The sequence below is a fragment of the Chiloscyllium punctatum genome, chromosome 24 (assembly GCF_047496795.1).
Source record: "Chiloscyllium punctatum isolate Juve2018m chromosome 24, sChiPun1.3, whole genome shotgun sequence".
NCBI lineage: Eukaryota > Metazoa > Chordata > Chondrichthyes > Orectolobiformes > Hemiscylliidae > Chiloscyllium > Chiloscyllium punctatum.
Window position 1 is genome coordinate 58,811,370 of NC_092762.1, and position 6,198 is coordinate 58,817,567.

Sequence of the window (6,198 nt, forward strand, 5' to 3'; positions counted from 1 at the left end):
CCTCCTTGAATAATCATCCCACACTGGCTGTCCTCCAGTCCTCTGGCACCTCACCTGTTATTTCCTCCTTTGCTTCACTCAACAACATGGATACAATTCATCTCCTCCTGTATATTTATCTGTTTTTAAACCTGACTGAAAATTAGTCTTTTTAGTCTCTGCTAATTTCTTTAAATATCTCACAGTATTTCTCCCTGATTTCTCTACCCACATTGTTCCTCTCACTAGTGAACACCGATACAAAGTATTTAATTAGAATGCTTATGTCCTCAGCTCCACACACAACTGACCACTAAGGTCCTTAATGAACTCTGTACTTTCCCTGGTTATCCTTTTATCATTTCGGGTCCTTCCTCACCAAGTTGATACATTTATTGCCTCCATGGGCCTTCATTCCTCTACATATCATGTAGAGCCCAACCTTGTCACATTGCGGTCCCAACCAAAGCTATTCTCAGGAAGTTGTTAGTTGAATCATAATGCAAGTTCTCCTGGGACATATCACACAGTGTAACCACACCTTCTTCACTCACTGTAACTCTCCAGATTTTCTTTCCATTCCACAAATAGAGGACTCCAAGTCTGCAGGTTTTATTTTACTTTGATCGCCATTCACTAGTTTAAATCCATGAAACCCCTTTGCATATTGCTGTGTTGCCACGTTCAAACTGAACTGGAAACTAAAAGAAAAGTCACACAGTATTATCTTACCTGATCAAAGACCTGTCACTCCCTGACCTCCAGTTTCTCCTAGATGTCTATGGTCCCAGCATAGGCCGAAAAGGTTCTGGGGTTGTAGCCCTAATTCACTGTAACCAAGGGATAATTCTGGTCCAACCTACACCCAGACTCCCTTAGAGTCAAGATGTCACTGTGCCTCCTGAGCCTACCTAAACTGTTCAGGGTGCACTGCACCCTGAAGTACATACGTAGATACACAGTAGGAGAAGGAACACAAGAGTACCACAGAGCCCCTCAAGCCTGCTCCACATTCAAGGATTGCTGATCTGATTACTTCACATTCCAGTCTATCCTAATAACCCTCCACACCTTTATTTATCTAGAATCTTGATACCATGTTTTAAATATATTCAAAAGCTGTGATTCCACAGACTTTTAAGGAATTGAGTTCCAATAACTCACAATCCTCTCTGAGAAATAAATTTCTCCTCACCTGTGTTAAATGTCAAAACCCATAATTTTAAACAGTAAATTCTCCTCCAAGAGCAAATGTGCTTTACTGATACACCCTGCCAAACCCCTCAGGATTTGTTTCAGTCAAGTCATCTCTTACTTTTCTGATCTCCAGCAGATACAAGCCTAGTGTTTCCTCAAAAGACAACTCAACCATTTTAGGTATTAGTTTAGTAAACCACTGAACTGCTTCCAATGCATTTAATCTGTCATTAAAAAGGAAATAGATACTGTAATCAGTACTCCAAATGTGCTCTCTTTCTATTGGTATCTTATCACCTTGTGCAGATATTTCATATGTTTACACAACAGACTTAACATTGAAATCAGTCCTTTAATAGTCTGACAATTGGAAATCTGGAAAAATAGTTGATGATTAGGAGAAACTTATTACAATGTATGATAAATAAATCTGAAGTGATTTTGGAACAAGGAACTGACTGGAACATTGTCTCTGATAGGAATGATTTCCTCGGAATCCTTTACCAAGTGAATCAACCAGTATCTGTGTTTGGTATCCAGCTTGGAGAAGAATTTGGTTCTGGTGAATTTGCAATTCTATTCTTCTAATGCTGAAAGTTTTTTTTGGGCATCTCTTTCAAGAAAAGTTTGGACATTCTGGGTACCCTGGTTGTGCCTTCTTTCTTTAACACACATGTAACACAATTGTATCAGTCTGTGATGATGTACACAATGGATTATGCCATTAAATTCCATATTGATCAGCTTACTCTTAAGCTTCTCTTGAATGTAAGCACTGTATTTTCTGGGAGAATCAACAAACAGAATTGTCTCTTCTCTGAAGTGAGAATACCTTTGATGTTTCCCATGACAGCAAATCAGTACAATTATTCTAAGACCTGGACTTATTCAGTGCAAGTACTCTTGGTCTCTTTTGCTGCAATTGGTATTTTGGTGATCTCATGAATGGTCCCAATATTAAGACTGTGTATGTCACTGATCCACTTATGTTCAGCAGGTGGTTTCCGAGCAGAAATGACATAACTGTATTTCATCAACAATGTACCAATGCAAAAGATGGGTATCCCATTAAATGCAGTGAATTTTGGTGTTGTACATTGTATCATTGGCCTACATATCCTTCAGGAGTCTGACTAGTAAGATATTTGCACTAGCTCCCATGTAGGCATTAGTCCTGTGTGTGTGTGTATTTGCTAAAGTTCTCTGAGTATATGATGTTAATAGTGGCAAAAGCTAATAAATGCTTGACTTCATCCACACAATGTCGCACATACACATGTAGACTTTCTGGGTGACAACTCTACCACTCTGAATCTTCACCAGCTCAGCCTTGCTGCTGACTGCTTGTACATGCTAGCGATTATGGAGGTCTCCCTTGCACGCTGTGCTGTTGCTACTAGCATATTGCGCATGCTTTTGTTTGGTTGCATCCTATTATTATCTCTGGTTGTATTTTGGGGATAATATTTCTTGTATGGACACAACAATGTCATTTTGCAGTGCATCATTTCCAAAGATCTTGGAACATGGGACAGCTTTGCAATGGGTGTAACAATGTGTACTTTCCACACAGCTTATTTGCTTTATGTGACCTGGCTCCTGCGTTGAGACTGATAACTGCACCAATTGCTTAAAGATATTGTTGTCTATCTGTAATGATTTTGTATTTTCTGCCATTTTAAGTAAGTGGCAATGTTATGACCTTGGTGTGTGGGAATATATAACCAGCTTCATTATTATCCACTATTCAGACAGCTTAACTTCTGACAACCTTCACCATTCATGCAGCAATTACTGATAAACTGTTCAACTGACTTTTGTGGCTATTGCCTGCAAGACATCAACTCTAGATGGTGAATTCTAAAATTTAGCTTTAAACAAAGTTGATATTCCAGTACTTAGCAAGCTTAGCAGGGTTTTTCTGGTTCTTCCGAGAAAGGCCTGAAGTGTAGTCTTAATGCAACTCCTTGTTTTCAATAGTTACCTTTAGTTTTACAACTTGCTAGTCTGGTTCTGCAACAGCTAAATCTAAAAAAAGTATAGTTTAATCCTTTGTTTAAAAGCCTAAATTTAGTAGGACATTGGTATCTTTTAAATTGATGCTACTGGAAGTATTCTTTTTTTGTTCCTTATCTTTTGCAAATATCAATGTCCACAATCTTTATAGTAGTCTTGCTATATAAGATTACTCTGTGGATGGAGATTTAGTATTGGATCCGATGTATTTCTTTTCTTCAAATTCTTCCCTTTGCTGTTTTCAACTGCAGGTCAAGCTTTTTTTTTGCCTTACAGACTTTTTATCTTTCTCGCACACGAATTATACCAGAGGTTGTCTTGACTACCCTGCAACTTCAACATCCCAAGGTGGAACTAACCATTGGTCTGAACAGATTCATAAATCAAATGTCATTCTTTTTCTGGGATCATAGTATAAATGTAACTTTTACACTACTTCAGGTTTTGGCTGAGATGTTGTCTTGTAGTTTAAGTTTACAACATTGTCTTTAATTCTTAAGAAATATCGCCACTCATGATCACCATGTCATATTTTCATCTGTAATTGATAAGCAACACAAATTGAATAACATGGATTCAGTTGACTTGAAAATCTCATATAGGATTATTTAACAGCTCAGAGTACAAATTGCAGTTACAGATGATTAGATATGTGGCTTCATTAGCATATCCAGCTCTGAAAGTAACACAGTTTTTAAGGCAATAATTTAATAAGTATGATTTTATTCACCACTGAAATAATCTATTAAAGACTTATTGTACTGAACAAACCAAAAAGTACAGTGTATTTTTTTAAATAACAAATCATGGAAATGATAAATAAAGTAACAATCCACATACCTATAATCACAATAAAGCAACAGAATCTGCAAAGTTTTTTGAGCCAAATGCATGCAGTGCCAGAAAAGATTATAAAGATTTAGATTCCTTCTTACTACTTGAAAATTAAAAACATTCACAAGTAACAGATTGAATCTGTCATCCTAGCTGTTATTTCCAGTTACAAGTTTGCCACGTCAATGATATCCATCATTCAATGCTGTTATTGTAATTATTTGCCTTTATTGGAAGCATAATTTAACTGCTCACAAAACAAAGTTGAAAAGAGGAGGACAAGAGTGAGGAGTGGACTAATAGGATTATTTCTTCAAAGAACTTGCAAAGTTATGATGGCCTCCCTCAATGATATGAAGTCTTTAATTATTCTTTAACTAATTGAGTCAATGAATATCTCAATACCATAATACAATATCTAACTCGTTTGGAAGGTTCCCTTAGAATAGGCATTTTATAGAATTCTACTGCCAGTTTGAATTGGGCTACATAATTCAACCCAGTTTCAGAAATGGAATCTTGAATCCTTCAGATCTGCATAGGTCAGTATATTTTCTATTTCAATGATAAGTTAATTCATGATAGACTAGAACGTGCAACTGGAGATTTAAAAACCCATTTCAGCCTCTAAATCATATTTCGTAATAAAACAGCCAATTGTTATATTTGCAAGGTCAATACATAAAAACATGCTGAATGTTTATTTTGTACATGAAGCAATTTATCAAGATGCACAGAGATTAAATACAAGTAGTGATATTCTACAGTATTTATAAACATATTGGAGCTCAGAGCTCTTCAAAGAAAGGATTCAACATTCGATATATTAGCTGTGGCTAAGAGGGCAGATAGCATCCTTACCTGAGACCAGAAGGTTACGGTTTCAAATCGTACTTTAGGATTTTTAAAGTATCATCCAGGCTAATAGTTCAATACAGTTGCAAGGAAGCAGAAATGCCACCTTCCGAATGCAATGTTGAACTGAGGCTCCGTTGCCTTCTCATGTGGTTGCAAAATATCCCATGACAGAATGGAATCCTGGTGTTCTGGCCAATAATTCTCCTCTATCAGCATCACTAAATTATTGATCTGATTATTATTAATTGTTATTTGTCTGATTTTGTTATACATAAGTGACACATATAATGGATAGAGATCAGGACAGGAAATCTTTTTTATACAACTCTCACTCTGCCTAATAAGAAGTTGATTTGCTGTGGCGTGCTTTGGGATGTTCTGAAGTCGCAAAAGAATTATGGTTTCTTCTTGACTTGAAAAAAAATGACAATTTTGTTTCTCATCAAGCTCTGCAGACATCTCTTAAATTGTCTGTAGGAGAGCTGGGTGTGTGGATTAGTACTATGAGCCTGTCAGGCACACTCTATTGATGCTTTGTGTCAAGCATTTTGTGTCTATTAGACAGCAATTATCTTGAGGTTGGGACGGTGGTTTGTGTTTCTGCCTTGGACACGTCAAGTAAATATGGTTACATCACTGATTTGGAGGACCCCACCATCATGTAAATATGTACAGGATACCTCTGTACTTCACACTTTGTCATTACAATCATTTCCTGCACTGTAAAATAAACTAAGCAACCCCTGAGGGTCAAAGTTGCAAAAAATTATAAGATTTCCATATTCTATATTTTGCTTTCTTTAAATGTGACTGTTCCAAATTCATCCTTTCACCGCTTCAATCAAAATATAAATTAATGAAATATTGAACAGATCACCTATTTAATTTAAATTCACAACTACATACTTGCAACATAATTGTTGTAAATAACGGATACCTTTAACATTCCCTTTTTGACCCTCGATCGCATTACACTCAGTGAAGCACCAGGAGACACTAAGAACATAAACATGTGACAACAGTTGAATTACAAGGGCTATCAGACATGCACCTAATCCTTCACTCAACGCACATCCATATGCACACACAATTTACAGCAAAGATCATTGGATAATAGTCAAGAACAGCACATTTATTTGCATTTTTTCCTTCCGACACCAGATGAAACATCCAGTGAGGAACTTGACAGATGCCATCTACCTCAGCAAAGTCTAGAGATTAATCTTAGGGCTTTTCTGGATTTTATGGCTCAGTTAATCATGATTTAAGACACTTCCTTACACCATCAGGGCTTTAAATTCTGATCATCTACAG